The following is a 26,501-nucleotide window of genomic DNA, read 5'->3' on the forward strand; positions in this document are numbered from 1 at the left end:
ACAATAAGGAACTATAGGAAACAGCACTGTTCTTGAGCATAATCGAAGATTGACACAGTTCACGAAATTAATCGCCTTTTCACGGCAAGTTATTAAGAACAGTCACTGAATGAACTCTCGGACATGGAATGCACATAAAATTCGCCACGGTGCACTCGTCTGCGGTATACTTCCACGTATAGCGGACAAAGATCTTGCACATTTAATCACCTTTCGCAGACTGACTAAAATGTCTCCCGAAATGTTGCTTTTATGAGTCTCCAATAATTAAAACTACATTAAGATATTGTGGCATTAATCATAATTAAAGATTTCCATTTCTGAGTAAAAAAAGATTTGTTTGACTAAGGACTTTTACATACAACAATAATTTCTATTAAATTAAGCTGACCAGTTTGTCAAAATACATTACTTTATTTCAGTAGCAATGTTTTTATGGAAGCTATTAAGTACTCTGAAACTAAATGAGTGCGAAAGTTACCACCATATTTCCAACATTATCTGTACGGATATTTCAATTATATATATATATATATATATATATATATATATATATATATATATATATATATATATATATATATAGTTCTTCCTTTTCTAAAAGTTAGTGACTGGGGATGTTTACACATTAACAATTATAACGAAGCTTCATATTACTGAAATTTGTAATTAGGTTGGTTTTTAGGTAAACTAAATATATATATGAGTTCTAATTAACCAAAAGAACGTTACGGACAATAAAGTTAAGCTAGCTAAGTCCTGAGTTAATATTCAAGATATCTGGTACTGCGCACCCGTCATAAAAATAACGCTACTAATGATATTTCCAAATAAATAAATAAAAAATAAAACAAAATAAAAATTCTGGGGGGGGGGAAGAAATATATAACAACTGGATGGAATCCACCTGCTTTGTTACACCTTTAAAAAGACGTGTTTTTAATCCAAGTACAAAGCCTACAGATGTTCTGTGATGAATTAACAGCGGGGGGGAAGAAATATATAACAACTGGATGGAATCCACCTGCTTTGTTACACCTTTAAAAAGACGTGTTTTTAATCCAAGTACAAAGCCTACAGATGTTCTGTGATGAATTAACAGCGTGCGTGACGCTGGCAACTTGTTCAGCATTCTTTGTACCTGATATCAGTTGTTTGAAATTATTATCAATATGCAAACAAAGAATTTACACAAAGTAAACAAATTTGAATACATCGCTGGTGTTGACTGTTAATAATATTCTTCTCGTAAAGGTAATTGCGTTCATCTTCTGAAGAAGATGGTAACCATCTAATTGTAACGAGTATTTTCGAAATACCCTCCGTCCAGTTAATCTGGTCTCTGCTATCCAGTAACCGTGTCAACATTACAGCAAAGCAGTATGCCAACGTAAATGTAATTCTATATGAGATAGTAGATATGTTGAATGTTCTAGGTGTCTGGATTTTCAAGCTGGCATTGAATCACAAAGTTACTATTCCGTTGATCAATTGTCTTTGCTAATAATAGCTGTCACTTTTCATTCCTGACAGTGATGATGATGATGTTTGGTTTGTGGGGCGCTCAACTGCGTGGTTATCAGCGCCCGTACAATTTCCCAACCTTTGCTCAGTCCAACTTCGCCACTTTCCTGGATGATGATGAAATGATGAGGACAACACAAACACCCAGTCATCTCGAGGCAGGTGAAAATCCCTGACCCCGCCGGGAATCGAACCCGGGACCCCGTGCTCGGGAAGCGAGAACGCTACCGCGAGACCACGAGCGGCGGACGTTTCCTGACAGTGTTTGGTAAGATACGAAATCCACATAAGTCTTCCCTGTTCCTGTGACTGACTGGATGAATTGGGTTTCAGGTCAGAGGAAGGTATGGGCATTGTTTTTGCAACAGGGTCATACCCAACGAAGTACTATGGTGTTGAAATGAACCTTCGGGTTAAGTGCAATTTTACTATATTTTCTTATTCTGTTGTTCGTACTACAGTTGTCTTATTTTCTTATGAAAGTTTGCAAAAAAGTTCGCTCACTTTGTATGTCTTTCTTATGGTCAACCTATAATACCACCTTCCATCCATATTATCTGTTTAATCAGAGCACCAGTGATTTGGTTTCATCTATTTTTATTACACTGCGGCCATATTGTATGAAGAATTACAGCAAACAGAAGCAGGCCCAGAAACTTTATGATGTAACCCTTCCCGAAATTCAGTGCAGCATAGAACAATCACTGCAAGAATTAAACCAGGTAGGACAAATGGACAGCACTTGTTCATTTCCTACGGGTTCATTACTATGAGGCTGTGCGTTCTGTTTTGAAACACAAATTTTCTGCATGGTTGATTAACTATAATACAGAGAAATGATATCAGTTTAAGCATGTGTTAATACGAAAGAAACCATTACACGTAATTATTTGTTCTCCGTGATCATACATATTTCGTTTGGAATTCGTGTGGGCTCACGAAAAAAATGTATTAACAACAATAATATCAAACTTTCTGACAGATTAAAACTGTGTGTCGGACCGAGGTTCTAACTCGGGACCTTTGCCTTTCGCGGGCAAGTGCTCTATCGGCTGAGCTACCCAAGCACGGCTCACGATCCGTCCTCACAGCTTCAATTCTGCCAGTACCACGTTATTCTGGGAACAATAATATCATTCAAAAGATCTTGAATTATACTACTCTTGCAGCCTACACAGAGATTAAGCAAGTCATATGACAGAGCGTTGGAGACCCGCATAAGGCTATTGTGGCTAATGTGACTTCTTAAAGTCGAGGTAAACTAACTTTACAGTCTCATACATTCCGTCTATGAATGTAAAACCCTACGATAAGCGGGAATGTCACGAACTCGTATACATTCAGCAATGCGAATCAACCGGGAAAACTTCCGTAGATTTCGAAAGAAAGCAGCAATGCAGGAGGCCAAAGAGTATGCGCCGGTTACGTTAAATGAGGAAGGTGGGTAAATTAAGTTACATAAGTATCTGCGTTTTGCATTAGAGTCCAGGAAAGTGGCATTTATTTCTTGTTGCGGAATTTTTTAATTACCTTCTGTGAAGCAAGAATTACAATGGCGGAGACGCGCTAGGAACACGAGGCTGCATGAAATATTCATTGTGCAACGTCTTCCTGTTTAACTATGCGACAAACACAGACTTATTGAGCTTCTAATACAACAGCACGTTACGCCACCAGTGAGGAGAGAAACAACTGTAAGACTAAAGTATTCAAGAGGCGATAGATAACATGTCTTGTCATCAGGGCTCTAGACCGTTTTCTGTAAGTTGTTTTCTTATTTATTTCCATTAATGTGCAACAACCGAGAAAGGAAGTAGACTAGGGTTAAACGTTACGTCGGCGACGAGCACTTCCTGACGGACCACTGCCTACAAATCACCAAGGAAACTGAAGGTGTCCTTCTCAAAGGAATCGTGCCTAATTTCAGCTTAACTAATTAATGTAATCCACAGAATCCCCTTATCACGATCGCCATACTCCAAATAAGCATTACGCGATGAACATGCCTTGCATTTTTCATAGTTTATGTGCGATACTCATCCATAATAAGCTCCAAAATGTTTGGCAGAGCCTTTTCCATTGTATAACACAGGTTGTCCGAATTTTCTGTGATGTTTCAGTTTTAATAATGGAAAGCGCCTTAAATATGGCGAGGTGCGGTAGCTATACGTTAAATATAGATACCAGGCTACAATACACGCCGACGTTTTATCAGAACCTTTATTTCGCGTTCGGAGTCATTAGCTTCACCAACGCACACATAAATTATTAAGTTCCAATCTAACTTTAAGTAAGTGACATCCTCTGTATTGATTTCAACAGATATGTGCTCCGTTTTACTAATTTTTAGCAGTGTATTCCTTTTAATGTCCTGTCGTATTTCGTATGTTGCTTTCCACAGATCTCATGATACAGTCCTCCCGAAACGCATCATAAGATGATAAAATAACATAATTTTCGGGATCGAGACAAATGTCTTACAATTTAAATGTACACTGAAGCGCCAAAGAAACTGGTACAGGCATGCGTATTCAAATACAGAGATATGTGAACAGGCATAATACGGCGCCACGGTCGGCAACGCCTATGTAAGACAACAAGTGTCTGGCGCAGTTGTTAGATCGATTACTGCTGTTACAATGGCAGGTTATCAAGATATAATTGGGTTTGAACGCGGTGTTATAGTCGGCGCACGAGCGATGGGACACCACATCTCCGAGGTAGCGATGAAACGGGGATTTTCCCGTACGACCGTTTCACGAATGTACGGTGAATATCAGAAATCCGGTGAAACATCAAATCTCCGACATCGCTGCGACCGGAAAAGGATCCTGCAAGAACGGGAACAACAACGACTGAAGAGAATCGTTCAAGGTGAGAGAAGTGCAACCCTTCCGCAAATTGATGCAGATTTCAATGCTGGGGCATCAACAAGTGTTAGCGTGTGAACCATTCAACGAAACATCATCGATATGGGCTTTCAGATCCGAAGGTCCAATCGTGTATCCTTGGTTAATGCACGACACAAAGCTTTACGCCTCGCATGGGCCCCTGAACGCCGACATTGGACTGTTGATGACTGGAAACATGTTGCCTTGTCGGACGAGTCTCGTTTCAAATCGTATCGAGCAGGTGGACATGTACGGGTATTAAGATAACCTCATGAATACAAGGACGCTGAATGTCAGCAGGGGACTGTCCAAGCTGGTGGAGGCTCTGTAATGGTGTGGGGCATGTGCAGTTCGAGTAATATAGGACCCCTGATATGTTTATATACGACTGTGAAAGGTGACACGTACGTAAGTATCCGGTCTGATCACTTGCATCAATCTGTGTCCATTGTGCATTCCGACTGGCTTGGGCAATTCCAGCAGGACAATGGGACACCCCACACGTCCAGAATTGCTACAGAGTGGCTCCAGGAACACTCTTCCGCTGCCCACGGAACTCCCCAGACATGAACGGCATTGAGTATATCTGGGATGCTTTGCATTGTGCTGTTCAGAAGAGATCTTCCCCCCCCCCCCCCCCCTCTTGCGGTTTTATGGACGGTCCTGCAGGATTCTTGATGTCAATGCCCTCCAGCAGTGCTTCAGACGTTAGTTCAGCACTTCGTGCTCGCGGGGGACCTACACGGTATTAGGCAGGTTTCCCAGTTTCTTTGACTTTTCAGTGTATATCCTACCCTTGCTAACTATTGACCTTCTGACAATGGGACGGCACACAGATGTCGTTTATCACAGAATATCTCGAGTAATACCATATTGTTACAGAAGAAGATATACATTCTCACAACAAAGTAGTATCCCGATGGTCTTTGCGGCTTTTTTACATACCATTCACGCCTAAATCATCGATCGAGGTAGCGCAGTTGTTAATGCACTTAATACTCACTTGCGAGGCGAGGAGGAGAGGTGGAATGTGATAGTGGACTCCCTCTCCCCCTGAAATCTTAACCATCATGGCTTACTTACCTGTAGCATAGCCTGAGGCCAGTCTCTGGACAACCTATGACCAGATGCTTTTAGTGGGCGAGATATTTGGCGAATATGCTTGTAAGGGCGACAGTCTAACACTATATCGAGGAATCTCAGCACAGCATGGGCAACATGTGGTCTTACGTTCCCTTACTGAAAATTAACGTCACAGAGACCTCGAAGATAAGACACAGTCACCGGCCATAAAACGTCTGAAACGTGATGACTTGTGTCCAAATACCGGCCATGCGACCCAGATGTGATGGTTATGTGTACACAGTGGCACCCCATTCGATCACAAAACTTACTGGGACTGTATGGCGATGAGAATGCAATCTGGCAACGTAAGTTCTCCTCGGAGCCTCCGCACAGGATACATTCAATGTAATGCTTCATGCAGAACCGGACATCATCTAAAAGGACTCTGTGATGTCACTCCTGTGTCCTGTGGCGACGTTGTCGCAGCACTTGCACGTGCTGACAGTCCGACGTGCTCCAGACGTCGTCTTCTGTACGTTTGGATATTTATGTTGCAGCAACAAGCCAGCTTGCTGACTCAAAGAAAGGGAGGTGGAATATGATCATGCACGGCCATACGAGCAGTATGTCTATCCTCTCGAGCGTTAGTCACATGGGACCATTGATACTCGCACGACGCTGAGTATGGCCCTCTTGTGCCTCTCGATTCCTTATTCGCATACAGTTTAGGATGAAAGCAAGTAGCAATATCGCAGAACGATGAACCACAGTCTCGACAGGTCATGTTCCTGCCGCAATAGATTTCTGACATGTGCTGCTAGATGTTTCTCCTTCACAAAAAAACAACATTCTGTTGCGATTTATGAACGAGAAAACTGTTGTATCATTTTTGCTTATACAGGATGAAGGAGAAATGCATCGCTTCGCGGTCATCATGCGATTCCTCACTCCGATTCGAGACAAATGTTTATGTAGCAAAACTCAGTGCCACCAAAAGGATCAATAGAAACACGTTTTAAAAATAAGACTCTGCCAACGCTGTAACTGCGTGCGGCATGGCCAAAAACAGGTAGCATGAACTCTGCGCTGCGCCGGAGCTGTACGACTGGCCCAGTGAAACGGTACAGTACCGTGGGGAATGGCTACGCAGACTAGACGATGTTTTATTTGTGTTCACACCAAACATATGTTTTTTACAATCAAAGCATCAAATTGTACTCTATTTACCACTCCAGACTGAGGTCTTTTATGTGTTTCTTTCTGTTGCTGTTACCTTTATTTAATATCTGTATTCAAACATTAAGACATATCATGAACTTCTTACAGACGTAAACAACCACTGTCTTTCGTCTTTGACACAGGTATAGCCAATAGAAAATAACAGTGGATACAGTGACATTAGCTATATCCAATGAGGTACAAAAATCGCAATAGATGGGCTACACTGGATAGCACGTTATGCAACACACAATAATTACATTCTGTACGTTTGATGTCCGCGCTTATCTTCACAGGGCCGATACGTACACGTACAAGGAGCGTTCACTTTAAAGAAGATTTTAAAAGCGACCACTTTGCATTTTCGAACACTTCGCCTCTCTCTGGATCACACTTTGCCGGACCCTACACAACGCACCTAGAGAAGGACAGTTGTTGAACTATATGAAATACAATCGTCATAACTTCTGAACGGATTGCGTTGGGATGTTTAAACTGCAAGGTTGGCCCTGGGGCACGATGGGAATTACTTTGTGCATGATGGTCTGGTTTGGCGACGAAGCCCACTTTCATTTGGATGGGTTCGTCAATAAGCAAAATCGGCGCATTTGGGGGACTCAGGATTCGCATTTCACGATCGAGAAGTCTCTTCACCCTCGACGGGTGAGTGTGTGGTGTGCAGTGTCCAGCCACGGAATAATTGGTGAGATATTCCTTGATGGCACGGTAACTACTGAACAGTACGTGAAGGTTTTGGAAGACGATTTCATCCCAATTATCCAAAGTGACTCTAATTTCGACAAGGTGTGGTTCAAGCTAGAGGGATCTCTACCTTATCAAAGCAGAATAGTGTTGGATGTCCTGGAGGAGTACTCTGGTGACCGCATTCTGGCTCTGATGTACCAAGAGGTCACTGACATGGGCCTCGATTGGCCTCCATATTCTCAGGATCTGAACACAAGCGACTCCTTTTTGTGGGGCTGTATAAAGACAAGACGTACAGCAATAACTCCCAAACCATTGCTGAGCAGAAGACAGCCATTCAGGTCATTGACAGCATCAACGTTCCGACACTTCAGCAAGTCATGCAAAATTTCGCTATTCGTCTGCGACACATCATCGCCAATGATGGCAAGCATACCAAACATGACATAACCTAAATCAGAATATCTGTAGTGACGTTTACATGTTGAATAAAGTGTGTGCACGCCGCAATATGTAGCTAATTTACGTTTTTTTTCGTATGATTCAACAATTGTCACCGTGTACATCTACACGACCACCATCGCCGAAGAGGAATGCACAAGAGCAATTAGGTCGTGTACACCCTTCAAGAGTATAAAGAAAAACCGCCTCATTTAAATACTTGCACACACTCATAGCAAAGTTTGGTGATGCACCATCATTCTGAAACAATAGTTGTCGCCGAATACCAAGTGAAACGTTTTGTAATGCATCAGGCAAACTTTTGCAAAGGAATGTACGATACAGGAGCGTATTAAAGTTGCCCGGAAATAGGTAAGGACTCTAAAACCCTCCTGTCACGATTACAGCTCACATGGTTATGCCAAATCATGCCTCAAACTCACGATTACGGGCGATTTGTGGGTTGTGTTCCGACCAATAATGGCTGCTGTGGAGGTTGAAAATACCTTCACGAGTGAAACAAGATTCGTCAATTCATATCACGTTATTTATAAAATGTTCGTTATCTACCACTTGGTGCAAAAGTCATTCTCGAAATTGTACTCGTCGAATGCGGTCTTCTGGCAGGTGGTGTTGAGTTAACGCGTAATCTACCGGTACATCTATGTGTACAATGATAGTGGTGCAGTTCTCTATCGTGCAACACTTCAACAACCAGTCTTTGAGACTGCTACGGTCGCAGGTTCGAATCCTGCTGCGGGAAATGGATGTGTGTGATGTCCTGAGGTTAGTTAGGTTTACGTAGTTCTAAGTTCTACGCGACTGATGATCTCAGAAGTTAAGTCGCATAGTGCTCAGAGCCATTTGAACCTTAGCCCAATTGAGGCCCATATTTGGTGCACGTATTCAGCAACGCCTCTTCTTAGCTCTGTAGACGGCTATTGTTTACGCCTACAACCATTTGCGCTTCCCAACTGAAAGCTGGAAGCTCATCCAGGTGTCAAGCATTTTCTTAAGCTGATTCGACTGTAGGAATATCTTAGTAGTAAAGAATAAAGACGTTAAAACTTCATGCATGGTTTACGTATTTTCATGTATCTCAGCGTTTTTGATGTCATATCTCCTGAAGTGTCTGTGATACCATGACACACACCTCAAAAAACATTTTCCATCACCCCGGTTCCCAGAACTGCTGAAGACAGATGTTGACTGAGGATATTGTATCACAGAAGCAGTCCCTCTGACTGTTCAGAGATGTCACTAAACCAGCCCAAAGATGTAAAAAACCATGTATGAGCAACGGCTATTAGGCGGAGGGGGTCCGACAGCCGATCAGTTCTAGTCATTCCACCAGGAAGGAGGCATACGGCTCGTGTTGTCTGTAGTTCAACCATTCCTAGACGGTTAATACCGGCGGTTCGATCGCGGTCGCATTGTTACTTTGTGCCAGACAGGGCTCTCAACAAGGAAAGTGTCCAGGCGTCTCGGAGCGAACCAAAGCCATGTTGTTCGGACATGGAGGATACACAGAAAGACAGGAACTATCGATGAGATGCCTCGCTCAGGCCGCCCAAGGGCTACTACTGCAGTGGATGACCTCTACGTAAGGATTATGGCTCGGAGGAACCCTGACAGCGACGCCACTGTTATGAATAGAGCTTTTCGTGCAGCCATGGGGCGTCTTTTTACGACTCAAACTGTGCGCAATAGGCTGCATGGTGCCCAACTTCACTCCTGACGTCCATTGCGAGGTCCATCTTTGCAACCACGACACCATGCAGCGCGGCACAGATGGGCCCAACAACATGCTGAATGGAACGCTCAGAATTGGCATCACATTCTCTTCACCGATGTCGCATATGCCTTCAACCAGACAATCGCCGGAGACGTGGTTAGAGACAACCCGGTCAGGCTGAACGCCTTAGACACACTGTCCAGCGAGTGCAGCAAGGTGGAGGTTCCCTGCTGTTTTGGGGTGGCATTATGTGGGGCCGACGTAGGCCGCTGGTGGTCATGGAAGGCGCCGTAACGGCTGTACTATACGTGAATGCCATCCTCCGACCGATAGTGCAACCATATCGGCAGCGCATTGGTGACGCATTCGTCTTCATGGACAACAATTCGCGCCCCCATCGTGCACATCTTGTGAATTACTTCCTTCAGGATAACGACGTCGCTCAACTAGAGTGTCCAGCATGTTCTCCAGACATGAACCCTATCGATCACGCCTGGGAAAGATTGAAAAGGGCTTTTTATGGACGATGTGACCCACCAACCACTCTGAGGGATCTACGCCAAATCACTGTTGAGGAGTGGGACACTCTGGACCAACACTGCCTTGATGAGCTTGTGGATAGTATGGCACGACGAATACAGGCATACATCAATGCAAGAGGACGTGCTACTGGGTATTAGAGCTACAGGTGTGTACAGCAGTCTGGAACACCACCTCTGAAGGTCTCGCTGTATGGTGGTACAACATGCAATGTGTCGTTTTCATGAGCAATAAAAAGCGCGGAAATGATGTTTATGTTGGATCTCTATTGCAATTTTCTGTACAGGTTTCGGAACTCTCGGAACCGAGGTGATGCAAAACTTCTTTTGAGGCGTGTATAATTTTGTAGCTGCATTTAGTGGCTTATGTGAGTACTGTCTATGAAATTTTTTATGACTACGGTTAGTAGCACAGAAGTAACAATTATAAAGCTTATACATGATGTTTCATGCGTTTCATTGTTTATGACGCCATGTGTCCTGGACTATAATAGTTAGGCGGTTTTTATACCCAAAGCGATTTACCAAGTTTAGTTGCAATCGTTGCAGTGGGTTAGCAGATGTGGAACGTACACATATCCATTTTTATAATATGTATTGATTACGACCTATGGATATATGCTGTTTCAAATCATCAGTAACTCCCGGTAACACGTCGTTATTGGCACCATTTGTTGCAATACAATGACGAGAAACGTCATATTGGCCGTTAAGCAATATATTTGTCTATGGTTGTTTTCGTATCGTAACTTGCCTTTTATGAAAGCATGCCGCTTCGCTTCACATTTTCTAGAAGGTTGCGGGACTTTATTGTTAATGTAATAGATGTTTGTTCTCTATTATTGTGCGTTATGTAAAATATAAGAGCGCCGTCTCTCAGGGGTGACTTGTTCAATCTTGTGAATGTGCCAACAAGAACGAACGAATTTCAAGTTCACTTGTGCGTCACTGTCTGATTCGAGCGCAATTCATTATTTATTCAGCCGGCCGCGGTGGCCGTGCGGTTATAGGCGCTACAGTCCGGAACCACGGGGCCGCTACGGTCGCAGGTTCGAATCCTGCCTCGGGCATGGATGTGTGTGATGTCCTTAGGTTAGTTAGGTTTAAGTAGTTCTAAGTTCTAGGGGACTGATGACCTAAGATGTTAAGTCCCATAGTGCTCAGAGCCATTTGAACCATTATTTATTCATTCGTCCGAGAGAGGTTCTAGATTTTGAGATACATAATTTCCTTATCAATATTGTTTACATTTGTGTGTACGAACGTTAGGGTTTTGTGTATGAAACGCTGAAGAAACAACTAAATCAGTTATAGTAGTACAAGGTTAATTGGAAACCACTTTTTCAATAAACTTAAATGTAGTGCAACTGGTTGGGCTGTTTTTTCCCACCTTTTCCTAATGTTGCTGGCTCCAGGCATGTTCAACATTTTAAAACCTTAGGGTTATATTCGTATGGTGAAATAACATTTATCTTATGCGCAAGGCTGTCATAAACCTGTTTCGCATTATTTGTGATGGAACTTTTGTGAGCTGATGTCCTCACAGGCTGGGGATGAATCTTTTCTTTTCTCCTTATTACATGTTCATGACTATTGAAATTTTTCCAATTTGTGTGTGCTGCATACAGAACAACATATGAACATGGAAGCATATTTTTAATAGAGCTAACGTAGGAATTATACGAGCGTTCAGTTTCGAAAACAAACTGTGTGATATGTGAGCCAACAACTGCCGTTGGAGAGTGCAGCATTCACAAAACGGGATGTGTAGTACCTTACGTGTGATGCACCAACTCGTTTCTAACCACGCACTAACCAGGATGTAGGCCGTGTGTGTCATGTTTACCGATAAGAATCACGTCCCGTGTGAGGACAGGTTTAGTATCTCGGTAGTTACTATACCAGTGTTAAATACAGAACCATCGCAAATTACACTTCTCGCAATTAATATTGTTAGACCATGAACGTCGCACACTGCAAATTTTGTATTGGCATACAGCGTCCTACATGTTTGGATATCCAAATAATTAGCATTTCAGTGCATCCACACAAAGTATGGAGGAGTAACGTCATCTGCACTCTGTATGTATGATGAAGAAAAAGATATTTGGTTCCAGACTGTAGCGCCTAGAACCGCGCGGCTACTCCGACCGGCGGCCTCAATTGAAAATGACGAAATACAATATGGCGTCTTCCAAGTTGTTCTACTTGTGACATCGAAAACGGTTTTGCAGCCCACTGGCCACATATCACACCACAAAGCAAAAATCTGACTTGTCTTATTCATTCTTCCAAGACACAGAATGCTATGAACGCGAAACTGCAGCTGTGATGTCACAGAGCTCGATCAGCTCCTAGTCCACGAACGCTTTTTCGTCACGTGTGAGGACGCCTTGAGCGCGTAGCCCTGCTGGCTGGTTACAGTTATTAAGTGCACACAAGCGGTGACGCCGCGCTGCTACCGCTGTGGGAGCGAGTTAAGAGGTGGAGTCAGTGACTGCTGGCTGGCTGGCTGGCTGGCAGCCTCTGCCAAAAGGGCGGGCGGCCGCCGGAACAGCCGAGGGCAGCGAGCCAGGCGCGCCTTTCGCCACGCGGCGGCAGCGACGCGCTAGCGCGGCCGCTGCCACTGACCACCCGCCGCGCCGGCCCACGTGGCAGCGCCGGGTCTTAGATATGCGCCGCCCCTCCCCCTTCGATATAGGTCATCAAAAATTTAAGAAAATTCGATTTTTCAATGATATGTTCATCTTGGAGCGCGCATCTTTTTGAAGAGTCTGATATATAAGACATAGGTGTTCGAAGAAATGTAATACATGGTATTCGGTCTTAAGTGTGTCGTAGTGCAGTGCCACGCCTCTTCGCACACCGATTTTGTATCGCAAGTCACTGTACAGGGTTATCAAAAAGGCAGTATAAATTTGAAAACTTAATAAACCACGGAATAATGTAGATAGAGAGGTAAAAATTGCCACACATGCTTGGAATGACATGGGGTTTTACTAGAACAAAAAAAAAAAAATACAAAGTTCAAAAAATGTCCGACAGATGGCGCTGGACAGCAAAACTGCTGCCGTGACGGGTGAGAGGTACGCCGATATGTTACAGAATCGCATCATCCCCAGCCTGGCTGATAAACACCTGTTGGAACGTACGATGTTTATGCAGGATGGCGCTCCACCAATATTGCTAGACGCGTGAAAGATCTTCTGGGCGCGTCGTTTGTTGATGATCGTGTGCTCAGCCGCCACATTCGTCATGCTTGGCCTCCCAGGTCCCCGGACCTCAGTCCGTGCGATTATCGGCTTTGAGGTTACCTGAAGTCGCAAGTGTATCGTGACCGACCGACATCTCTAGGGATGCTGAAGGCCAACATCCAATGCCTCACCATAACTTCGGGCATGCTTTACAGTGTTGTTCACAACATTATTCCTCGACTACAGCTATTGTTGAGGAATGATGGTGGATATGTTGAACATTTCCTTTAAAGGTAGTCATCTTTGCTTTGTCTTACTCTGTTACCCTAATTATAGCTATTCTGATCAGATGAAGCGCCATCTGTCGGCCATTTTTTGAGCTTTTGTATTTTTTTGGTTCTAATAAAACCCCATGTCATTCCAAGCATATGTGTCAATTTGTACCTCTCTATCTACATTATTCAGTGAATTATTCAGTTTTCAAATTTATACTGACTTTTTGATCACCCGGTACTTCGTAATGAAAGCTATCAAACCTATATCAGGACTGTGGCAATTAAAATGTCCTGTGGTGCCTCTCCTCCTCCCAGTCGGTCGGTCTAACGTCCTACCTTCTTAAAAAAATTCGCAATTAATAGTGGGTGGCATTATTTGTAACTGGAAGAATAAGAACTCTTGAGATAATTTTCACTCCTTACTGGTTACTAGCTAATAACTTTCTCTTTTGTGAGACATAAAAATTAGATATAGCAAACATAAAACCAGTAAGGACAAGACACAAGCAAGACAGTACACATTTCTTCAGTCCTTAGGTCCCAGCCGGTTTTTTCCCTGATATTGCGCCTGCTTTACACGGCATGCTTTCCTTTATGCGAAATAATCTATTACCTCATCAAAGTTCGTCAAACCTTTAGCTACATGAAAAATCAAAATGTTGTTGTCTAATACTGGAAAACCTGTTAATACGATTAGTACCCAAGACTGGGGTAGTTTCTCGATTTGATTACGCCTGTCTGCTAGCTAAAGCTAAATAGGCCGTTCTAATATTGCACCAACTGTAACACACGCCAAATAAGTGATACTGTTTTGGCACAAATGGTGATTTTTATCTACCTCAGTTACATAAATAACACGACAGAATGTAATTCAAGAAGTACCAATATCCAATGCCTTTTAGACCTACTACAAGCAAAAGGTATTATGTTAGAAAATAGTCTCACATTTCATTCATTTGCTCTAGTTTATCAAGCATGAGATCGATAAATAGTAGTAGTACGGAATTTTTATATAAATTTGGAATCGTCATATTCTTCCACATAATTTGTGTCATGTTCCCATTTCTCCTCCTTCCTCATTCTGCCAAACAAGCTTGTTGCCACAAATTCGGTAACTATTCCTGCCATTGTCAAAACTTATTCTCCGTTTAACTTTATGAACCCTGCCAGAATCACGGATTTAGTTATCCCGTGTTTGTTCTCCAGTTAAGCGTTATCACGTGTTCGTAGAACGCGTTTTCCGAGCTGTTCCGAGAATAGAACTTAAGCGACTGTTAACCAGAACTTACAACTGTCCTTTATTATTGTAGCGATCCGGCAAAAATTTTCTGCCAAATTTTATTTTCCTGGGTACACTGAGAAGATAATATGTAAACTTTCTTACCTGTTATTCCTGTCTGTCGTTTATTTCCACTCTGGTAATCTGAATCTACGAATTTGGCTAATTATTATAACGACACTTATCATTTGCACAACCAGTCAACCCCGTAAACAAACAGCGGTTGGCATTCACCCGTTCGCATTTATTCGGCTCAACTCGCATAGCCCCGTCCCATCTTGTCTGCGGGAAAGTATTTTATTTCTAGGCGCGACGGGGATTCTCCTGGCAGCGACATCACGTGCACTATGCACGCATCGAAAAATCAACTTATGTTTCGTTCAGAAATCGACATAGAATATGTTCAAAAACCAACAGAGATGCGATTCAAAATCATATGAATAATGGACAGACCGACGCACGCTGGATGCTAGGCGCTTTGTGAAACAAAGACTTTTTTTTGCAAGAATATGAATCTGTCGCCCCCTGAAATTGCCTCCCGATGCAGATAGCCCGGTTTGCTGCCCCCCCTCCCCCCCCTTAGATCCGTGCCTGTCACGTGGTACCGACTGGAGGAGAATGCCTACGAAGCTGCACGTTGCTCCCATGGTTCACGTTCAGTAAATACAATTATGACAAGACTCTGGCAGACCGTGAGCAAAGAGGATATTGTGCCCGAGATATCCCCTAGTATTTTTTTCATTACTTGATTCATAGATAGTTGTGTTCCGATATGGTAGAGATTAGTGTAGTTACGCGCAATACTAATATCAGTAACCGGAATATCTTCTGCTACAAGTGCAAAGCATTGGAAGTTTAAAGCAAGTGATACAGAGTATTATCTTTCTCATACTGAATAAAATGTCTTTTCCACTGCAACATGTCTCGATCTGATCAGCTAAACGACTTTACCAGCAAGTATCTAAATACTACGAAAGTATTTATTTGCAGATAATCACAGGCATAGTTTACGCATCGAAATGGTGGTACAAGATTGTAGCGCATTCCGAGGCCTCAAGAAGGAAAACGCAGAATTAGTTTTATATAATGCATTTGGCGGTAATCCTTTGGTTGTTACGTTTAATCTTCATTTTATGTTTATTTTATATTTACTCTTAAATTAAACGCTGCGCAGTACTGAAGTAAGCACTGTAATTCGGTGGGATCAGTTTCAAATGGCCGTTTAGGTTTTCTCGCATTTTACCTAAGGCGGTGAAAGCGAACTGGAGAATGGTTCTTTAGAAACGTACACGCCCATTTCCTTTCATGACCTTGAAATACCTGTGTGCTCCATCTCTAATGAGCTCGTCGTTTGTGGTACGTTGTACCCTGAACTTCCTTCCTCCCTTTTGAAATGGGCTGGATTAAACAGCTCATTCATAACTGGCGTCTTATACTTTGTAAAACTCCAGCCACTTCGCACTGCCCACTGGATCTGCTAGTTTACAGACGAGCTACCTATAAAAAATTCTTGAGGAAAGGAAAAGATGTTCACAAAGATATGTGTGCAGTTCAACACTGCCACCTAGTGAGCAAAATATAAGCGTAGGGTTATCAGAACAACTTTTAACGGGACATCCTCCTCTAGCATTACTTTTCCCCAACAGTAGTTGTCGATACCAGTATTATTTTTCACATTTTGGACAGGTCAATATTAACTCATTTGTATTTTTGAAAACTTTCATATAATTTTATAAACAGTTGGTTATATTTCAAGCTAAACTTTATGAAAAGGAACTACTTTATAAAATATTTTATTTTCTATGCTATAATCGACTAGTACTAGTTCTGAATGTACAGTTAAATTTTTTTCAGAAACATTTTAAATTACGAATTATTTGCACATTCAAAATTTCTATTATCAATTACTCAATCCTGTGCTGTTGACTATGTTTCTTTCTGGATTCATTTATGAATTAATAATCGAAATTAATAAAGTAACGGAAACTAGCAGGAATTCATTTGTTAAGAAAAATTGTAAACCCTTTGGAATATTGTTCTTTCCGCAGAATATGAGAGTCGTAAACTTTGCTCTGATGTGATAGGACGTACTTTTGTATACCATATGCGAACAATGAAATTTAACGTGAAAAATCAGAATACTGTATGATATACTAAAATGTGAAAAAATCAGTGGAAAATATATTTACATAAAAAGTTCTGCAACAACAATCTTCCAATTTATTTAGTTCCAACTAACTCTGAGGACCTGATGTTAGATTTTCGGCTTCAGGAATCAGCCCCTAAACAAGAAGAACTGAAGGCATCTCAACATGACAAGGTAAGTATATCTTCATAGAAGACTTTGCTTATTAATCACTTGGTCTGCGCATTGTTTAATATGGACAATAGATGGAAGAAGGAAGCAAAAGGGAGGCGGAGATCGCAAACTGTGTGATTGGATTAAAGAGTTTCTAGCAAAAAGAACACAGAATATGTTTTTGAAGAGATAAAAATCTTTAGGTGTAAAAGTCACTTCGGGCATATTCCAATGGAGTGTGATGGGACCATGACTTTTCACATTATGCAGGATGACTCAAAAGTCAGGTCCCATGGGACAAGTAATGGGAACCAGAACTCCACCGACAAACCTTTCGAGGTGGTAGTATGGCGCAAATAAAGAAAAAAATGTCTGCTAAACTTGGGCTCTAAAATGTTTTCCTCAGAACATATAAACACTCAGTAAGTAGCTGAGACGTGTTTCACTGTAAGGAAGACGAGCAAGTGCTCTTAGTTTGTAAGGCATGCATTTAAACTGGGTATTTTTCTTGCTTTGGTCCATACCATCGTCTCTAAAAATATGGAAAACGGGGAGCTTAAAGTAGCACCGATTTGATTCAAAGTATCGAAGACGAAGAAATGCTAGGGGCCCTTAAGTTATGTATCTTGGAGGCTATGTTTATTGACTTTTTTCATTGTTTTGGTCCTTACGACCACGTCTGAAAGTGTGTTAGCAGTGTTCTGGTCCTTCCAATTCGTCCTGTTTGTTATGACTTCTCAATCACCCTGTATATTAGTGACCTAATGGATAACATCAGAAGGTCCGCGTGATTTTTCGAGGACGATGCTGTTGTATACAGCAACGTCAAAACGCTAGGAAGCTGGATGAAAGACATGGAGGCCTGCAGAGGATCAACGCTTGGTGCAGGGAATAGCAATTGACCCTCAATGTAAACAAATGTAACGTATTGCGTATACAAAGACAGAAATACCCATTATTATACTATTACACGACTGCTGCTCAATCACTGGGAGGAGCTATTTCCGTATCAAATCTAAGAATAGGAATACTTTTTGTAGCAGCTGAAAGTGGAAAAACCACATAATGTTCGTAGGGAGGAAGGTATCTCAATATGAGATTCATTGGAAAAATTCTCAGGAAATGTAGGCCACCAACAAAAGCAGAATTGTATTGTGTATTGCGTATTGAACCGGGGACCTAGAAACGACGGAGAGGCTTCGTCCCGTCGTAGTCCTCAGTGGTTCACAACCCCACAACAGGCCACAGCAGTCCACCCACCCCACCGCCGCCCCGCACCGGATCTAGGGTTATTGTGCGGTTCGGCCCAAGTGGACCACTCAAGAACGTCTCATACCAGACGAGTGTAACCCCAAATGTTTGCGTGGTTGCGAAATTATGGTGTACGCGTACGTGGAGACAGTGTCTGCGCAGCAATCGCCGACATAGTGGAACTGAGGCGGAATAAGGGGAATCAGCTCGCATTCGGCGAAGCAGATGGAAAACCGCCTCAAAAACGATCCACAGGCTGGCCTGCACACCGGAAAATGACACTAATTCGGAGACCGCTCGGGATAACAAAGGAAGTAGCTTAACACAGATTCATTTAGTAAGCCCGCAAGAGGGCAGGATATGTTCACCCAACTCGGATGGCAGACGCTGCAACAGAGGCAGTCTGCGTGAATCTATACGGTTTACTATTAACGTTCCGAGAGCGCACGTTCCTGGAAGAGTCAGTCCGCATGTGTATACTGCTTCCTCCTTCGTATATCTCCCGAAAAGGCCATGAAGGTAAAATTAGAGAGAGTCGAGCTCATATTGAACCATTCACGTCTGGAACAACAAGATGGCGAAGTGAAAGTTGTGCAGAAAGTACCGCCCACTACACACTGTATGGTGGCTTGCGGGGTATATATGCAGATTTTGACGTAGATGTATGCGCGTAGATAACTACTTATTTATTGTTGTTACAACTAGTTCTATGATAAGTTCTCTACAGTTGTGCTTATCGGTACTACTGCCAAATGATCATATGTGGCTCCGTAGAACTCGACCCTTAGCAAAGCATTTTGGGAAACTTCGTCTAATTTTTTATGTGCTGTTGAACACACTATAGCAGTAATTAGCCTGTTCACCGGTGTCGCATCATCACTGACTCCAGCGTGCAGTGTTCGACACTACAGTTATACTGGTCACAAGTATCCCATCTTCGACGTCTCTGTTGTGCCGTGTTCGGCTCTATAGCTTTATTGGCTATAATCTCTATTGACGCTCAGGTGACCTCTCTCACTGGAGTGAGTCTTTCTCTGTGCCAGCGTAGCGGTAGAAGGCTAGCAGTGATTTGGGACAGTGACGGCGATTGAGCAATAAGTGAGCGTACCGCTGTATGCACGGTCAGCGCAGACAATTTGTTTACTTGGCTGTAGATGGAAGGCGCCGTGCTCTGTCTTACTGGATGTCGTCACTGCATATGTTAGACAAGTGCGCACTGAGCACTGAAGCGTGTGGACGAATAAGACATGTAGCAACAGCCTTTCTTAACGGTGCTGGAGGTTCAGTAATTTCAGGTACTGTGTAATGATCATTCTTTTCAGGTTACGGTTTCTTGCTGTCAAGTACTGCTATTATTCGTGAAGTAATTGGTAGATTTGGTGACCCACGTGAGAATTTGATGTATACTTGGATTGCAGACGCATTCATTTACTTGTTGTGCTTCAGTCATAGCCGCCTCCAGCGTGTGTTACTAATTTGAGCAAAAGTGATGTACGCTGCGTTAGCTACGGTTTGCAAATGTGCTGTTAGGCTCACCATTATTGCGGCATTCAATTTTTTTCTGTTTATTAAGTGGAGATATTGCCAGTACCAAATTAAAAACATGTACAATGTACTTTTTGGATTCTGCTGATTTGCCGAGCGGTTCTAGGCGCTTCAGTCTGGAACCGCGCAGCCGCTACGGTCGCAGGTTCGAATCCTGCCTCGGGCATGGATGTGTGTGATGTCCTTAGGTTAGTTAGGTTTAAGTAGTACTAAGTATTAGGGGACTGATGACCTGAGATGTTAAGTCCCATAGTGCTCAGAGCCATTCTGCTGATTTATGACAAGCTTGAGCTGCACGCATACATTAGTGAGATACTGTGTCTTTTCTATTACTGCGTTGTTTCAGGTGTGCCGTGAGATATTTTGGATACTGTACGAAGGACTTGGAAACAGATCAGACCTATATCTGCATATAACAAACGGCAACTGGAAATTGAACGAACACTACAAAAGGGAATGAAGCGTTTCTGATAATTGTAGTTGATAATAATGATTTTAATATTGATGTGGCTGCCAGATGAAATAGCCGGAATTTGTTCAATATCCGATTATGTTCATTAATGGTTGGTGTTCTCAGCACAGCCAGTGTATTATACTGATGTCTTAAAATCTATTTGGTGGTACCATTACTTACGTTTATGGTGTTTTCCTTTAAAATTGCGATCTTAGTAGAATTATCAGCTGTATTATTACGTTATCCAAGTTTGGGACTTGTGAATGATCCGGTGTTAGTAGTGTAATTTCAATTCGGACAACGTACTTGATTCTCTTGCGAAGAACTGTTTACAGCGTTCAGTTGATTTTTTTTTAATTCGGTCAACTTCTTTGCTGTTTGATTAGTAATTGTTTTAAGAGGAGCTAAATAGTATTGAGCTACTGCTGGTTTGTATAACTAACAAGTTTCTGCATAGTAATTAGATCTTATGAGCTGTGTGATGATGAAAGGCAATTGTTCTATGGAACACACAATTGTAATTTGCTGAGTTGTGGACGTTCAAATAAAACTGTTTTATTGAATGTATCTGTCACTCTGTCACTCGTTTCCAAAAAATGGTTCAAATGGCTCTGAGCACTATGGGACTTAACATCTATGGTCATCAGTCCCCTAGAACTTAGAACTACTTAAACCTAACTAACCTAAGGACATCACACAACACTCAGTCATCACGAGGCAGAGAAAATCCCTGACCCCGCCGGGAATCGAACCCGGGAACCCGTGCGTGGGAAGCGAGAACGCTACCGCGCGACCACGAGCTGCAGACCACTCGTTTCCACCCTTTCCCAATCTATGAGGCTCAATGCTTCTGCACACAGTCTAAACTTAAAAATGTCCGATGACCTTCTTTTCTCATTGTTTCCCTGTTGAACTCCTCCTAAGGTTGTGCAGCTCTTGTATGAATATGATCCAAACCACTTGGATGTTGCTCAACTTGTTCAGCGGGTATGCTGTCCCGTACTTTGCCGTCGATAACCCTATGTTCCTTACTGTAAAACTGATATTGCAGTGCTTCCGATATTCTATTGACAGCAGAGTTACGTAACTTTAATCATTCGGTATTTCGACCAGTCGTCTCCAAATTCAAGTCATCCAATCCATTTCTAAATGGCTCTAAGTACTATGGGACTTAACATCTGAGGTCATCAGTCCTCTAGACTTACAACTACTTAAACCTAACTAATCTAAGGACAGCACACACATCCATGCCCGAGGCAGGATTCGAACCTGCGACCGTAGCAGCAGCGCGGTTCCAGACTGATGCTCCTAGAACCTCTCGGCCACAACGGCCGGCAGTCCATTTCTCCTTTCTGTCTGGTGTAAATAGCCATGAAACAACACACGTCGAGGCGTCCCTATTTCTCCGTAAACAGAGAGAGCAGTTGCCCGTCTGCTTACAGGCATCTGAAGACATTGGTTATGGAACACCTTTAAAAGAAAATCAGATACGCGGAAATGAAAGCGGATATCGTAGCCTGGCCTCTCGTATTTGGTGCCTGGTGATTGATGGTGAGATCTTCTTGTGTCCACTGGAGTATAGTAGGGAGAAGTCGACCACCAGAGGAGAATGCATTTGCCACTATCGCAGTGCGCAGCTAGCGCGATCACTTGCTAAATGGCGACGGTAAATACCGACAGCACGTCGTCGGCGAAGGTTTTAGAAGCGGTAAGCGGTGCGAACAGCGTTTACTTTGCGCAGGGTTAAAGCGGCGTGTTTCAGATTACAGGCCAGGGACGGGACGGACGTCTGCGTGGTAGGCGGGACCGCCGGCGGTTCGCCCGTGTCTTTACCCCAGAACGAAATTAAAAGTAAACCGAGGCGCGGCGCGCCAGATAAGGGGAACCCCCGGCGTTCGTTATTTTCACGGCCGGCAGGGCTCGCCAGCGCAGACGCCGCGCCGTCCCGGCGTCCAATTGTCGCAAGGCTGGGCGAACCGTCGCCTGCCCCCGCACCGCGCTCTTAATGGAGCTCGTTACCGGCGCCTGCTCCGGTCTCCCGCAGCAGCTGCTGCCACTGCTGCTGCACCACCGGCCTGCTCGCACACTACAGTACAGTACAGGACTGGACAGAAATACGAAAACTCAAAAACAGAAAAACAACACCTACAGACACAGTAATACCTTCTTGCTCACAACACCCGATACCTCATAAACATGCAGCTTTCCACTCAATGGTACACAGTCTCATATCCATCCCCATGTCCAGAGATGATTTTAAAGCAGAGTTAGATACAATAAAATTTATTGCCACAGCCAATGGCTACAATCCAGTTCTTATTGACTATATCTTGCACAGGAAACAAAAACGGAAAATTATACGCCTCCTCTGTGCCCCACCTGCTTCGCCATCCACTGTCTATAAGAAATGGTGTACACTACCATTTCTAGCATTTGTGGACTTAGAGAAAGCTTTTGACAATGTTGACTGGAATACTCTCTTTCAAATACTAAAGGAGGCAGGGGTCAAATACAGGGAGCGAAAGGCTATTTACAATTTGTACAGAAACCAGATGGCAGTTATAAGAGTCGAGGGGCACGAAAGGGAGGCAGTACTTGTGAAGGGAGTGAGACAGGGTTGTAGCCTCTCCCCGATGTTATTCAATATGTATATTGAGCAAGCAATAAAGGAAACAAAAGAAAAGTTCGGAGTAGGTATTAAAATCCATGGAACGAAATAAAAACTTTGAGGTTCGCCGATGACATTGTAATTCTGCCAGAGACAGCAAAGGACCTGGAAGAGCAGTTGAACGGAATGGACAGTGTCTTGAAAGGAGGATATAGGATGAACATCAACAAAAGCAAAACGAGGATAATGCAACATGGAGAGCTGCATCAAACCAGTCTCAGGGCTGAAGACCACAACAACAACAACAACAACAACAATTTCTAGGTCAGGTATCACAGATTGTAACCAAAGCACTGAAATCCTGCAAGTATAGGCTTTCCTACTATGTCAGGAACACGACAGTCCAGTGTGTTTTTAATAGCGAAGACAAGATCCAGTTATTAGCCAACAGTGGGGTATACAAAATCACCTGTTCTGATTGTGACAAATTTTACATTGGTCAGTCAGGCACCGACAAATTGGTCAGTCAGGCAGAGACATATCAACCACGCTGGCTGAACATGAACGCAGCTGGAGGTTGCAGAATTCAGACTCAGCATTTGCTGAGCATGTACTGAGTGAGGGTCACAACTACCAGCCAGTGTCCCAAGTACTTAGCCGGCCGGGATGGCCGAGCGGTTCTAGGCGTTACAGTCTGGAACCGCGCGACCGCTACAGTCGCAGGTTCGAATCCTGTCTCGGGCATGGATGTGTTTGACGTCCTTAGGTTAGTTAAGTTTAAGTAGTTTTACGTTCTAAGGGACTGATGTCCTCAGATGTTAAGTCCCATAGTGCTCAGTGCCATTTGAACGATTTGAACCCAAGTACTTCACTTAGCAAACAAAGGCCATAAACTCAACCTGCTGGAAGCCCTGGAAATTAACAAACATCTTGCTCACAATCCTGATCTCATCCTAAATGATCAGACACAGCTCAACACTTCACCTCTCCTAAACTTCGTACAATCATCTTTGTTGTTCATTACTTCCCACACTCTCTCTTCCTACATATTCCCATTTTCCTGTATTCATTAAGTTGTTTTGTTTTGTTGAAGTTGTCTTTATATTCCACATAGACTGTAGTTTCAATAGCTAAGGCTTTCTTTTAACTGGTACTTGTATTACTGTCCATGTTTAACACCCCTTGTAGTTGTCTCATCAAATACTGTTCATATGTTACTTTGCTCATTTGTGTAATGAAAACTGTTACACAGCCACTGCTTTGATTATAATGTTAATGTTAAAATGCAGTACCACCACACTCTCAAACTGTAGGTTCCCTCAAACACCTCCATTTTCCTGCATTTATTTATTTCTGTTTATCTTATTGATATTGCTTAAGTTCTTTATGTATTCTGTATTTACATTGATAACTGTCTCGTCTTTTAATTGGTTGTGTATCACTCTCCATGTTTCATACCTCCTGATGCAGCGTTGTCTAGAACTTATTTTATTTTATTTTATTTTATTAGTTTTGTTTATTAATAGAAACTATTATGTAGGCATGCTATTCCTATTTTGTGCTAAAGGTTTTCCTGTCTACTCCACTGTTATTTATGTACTGTTCAGGTTTTACTTTTTCATTGCAAAGATGTTACTTACTGTATGTTCCTACTTCAGTCTAGATGTGTTACTTCTCTTCCAATGTTGTCTGCTAATATTTAACTTCTTTGGTGATAATACTCAGTAAATGTCTTAAGATGGCCTTGTAAGCCGAAAACCGGTTAACAATAAATGTAATATTGTAGAACAAAAGCAAACTGGTGCTTTTCATTTATTATAGTGTTGTTCTACCAAGAACCGACGGAAGATTCTATTAATATGAAAACAAAAGACTTTACGGCTTTGGAATGATAACAGAAACGTACTGAGATAACTTACAGAATCGGTAGATGTGTCTTTTTGTAGCAAAAAACCTGAAGTTTGATACACGTGCTCCGTCAGTACCCCATTCCGCCACCAGGAACGCTAGCGGCCTAGCGCATTGCACGATTAAAATGGCTGTTTTCACTTGTGCGGAGCGTGCTCGCTGTGAGTTTTGATTTCATGAAACGAACTCTGCAACAATTGTTCGGCGTAAATTCTCACCGAATACTCTAAAGAACCTCTAGCAGGCCTACAGTTTACTCTTGCTACAAAAACTTTGTTGACACAGATTGTTCACTGCGACGTCACCAAGTCGCCTGCGTACTGATGATATGTCGAACTGGTTAGGGAGAGCTTTGCCCATTGTCTAAAGCGACATGCGTCTGGCCAGACTGGTATTCCACAAAAGTACTGCGTATACGTTTATACTTGAAACCACACAGATTCACAATGGCACAGCACATTAGTGATTCAGATAAGGCTCTGTGCGGAAATATTGCATCGGGTATATACGGTCCGCAACTCGTGGTCGTGCGGTAGCGTTCTCGCTTCCTGCGCCCGGGTTCCCGGGTTCGATTCCCGGCGGGGTCAGGGATTTTCTCTGCCTCGTGATGACTGGGTGTTGTGTGATGTCCTTAGGTTAGTTACGTTTAAGTAGTTCTAAGTTCTAGGGTACTGATGACCATAGGTGTTAAGTCAAATAGTGCTCAGAGCCATTTGTACCAATTTGGGTACATACGACGAGACATTCCTGAACACAACAACCTTCAGCTATGAATCAACATTGTATACCAGTGGCATGGTGAACACCCACAACTGCTGAATACTGAGCAGCGAAATCCTACATCCAACCCTGGAACATGTTCGTGGCAGCCCCAAATTTATGAGTTTTTGTGTCCTTAGAAAACTGAAAATCTACCTACCTTTCTTCTTCAAGGAGAAAACTGTCACTGGTATTGTGCACCTGGATGTCCTTGGAAACTTTTTAATTCTACAGGTCGGTGACGATGACCGAGGTGGGATGGTTTATTGCCAGCGAGACGGTGAACCACCTCATTTCCTCGCGGAAGTTCGAAGTTCCCTGAGTAATCGGTTCACAGGTCAGCGGATTGTCCGTGAACGGCGAGTCGCATGACCACCTCGCTCCCTAGACTTGACACCTCTGGATTTCTTTCTCTGGGGTTTCATTAAAGACCGTGTGATATGTCCCTTCCCTCCCAAACAATTTAGCCGACCCGAAAAATCGAATCTACTCTACCGTTGCAGAAGTTACACCCCAGTGTGCGAAGAAACTGTTTATCAGTGGGGTGTTTGCCGCATCACAAATGGTAGTCACATCAAACCAAAACGAGACTTGACACTTTTACGCGAAACTTGAGGTTGGTTACTATAAAATGACACCTCTACCATTTCTGTAAGTTATCTCAACAAATTTCTACATCACTCCAAAGTTGTAAAGTCATTTTTGACTCACCCGTGCCTCATATGGTATAAGAGATTCCAAACCGTCCCGGAATAGATAAATACAGGTCCTGTATGGTTTTCAAGATAATTTTGTACCGCTCTTCCAGCAA

Source organism: Schistocerca cancellata, chromosome 1 (genome assembly GCF_023864275.1).
Source record: "Schistocerca cancellata isolate TAMUIC-IGC-003103 chromosome 1, iqSchCanc2.1, whole genome shotgun sequence".
NCBI lineage: Eukaryota > Metazoa > Arthropoda > Insecta > Orthoptera > Acrididae > Schistocerca > Schistocerca cancellata.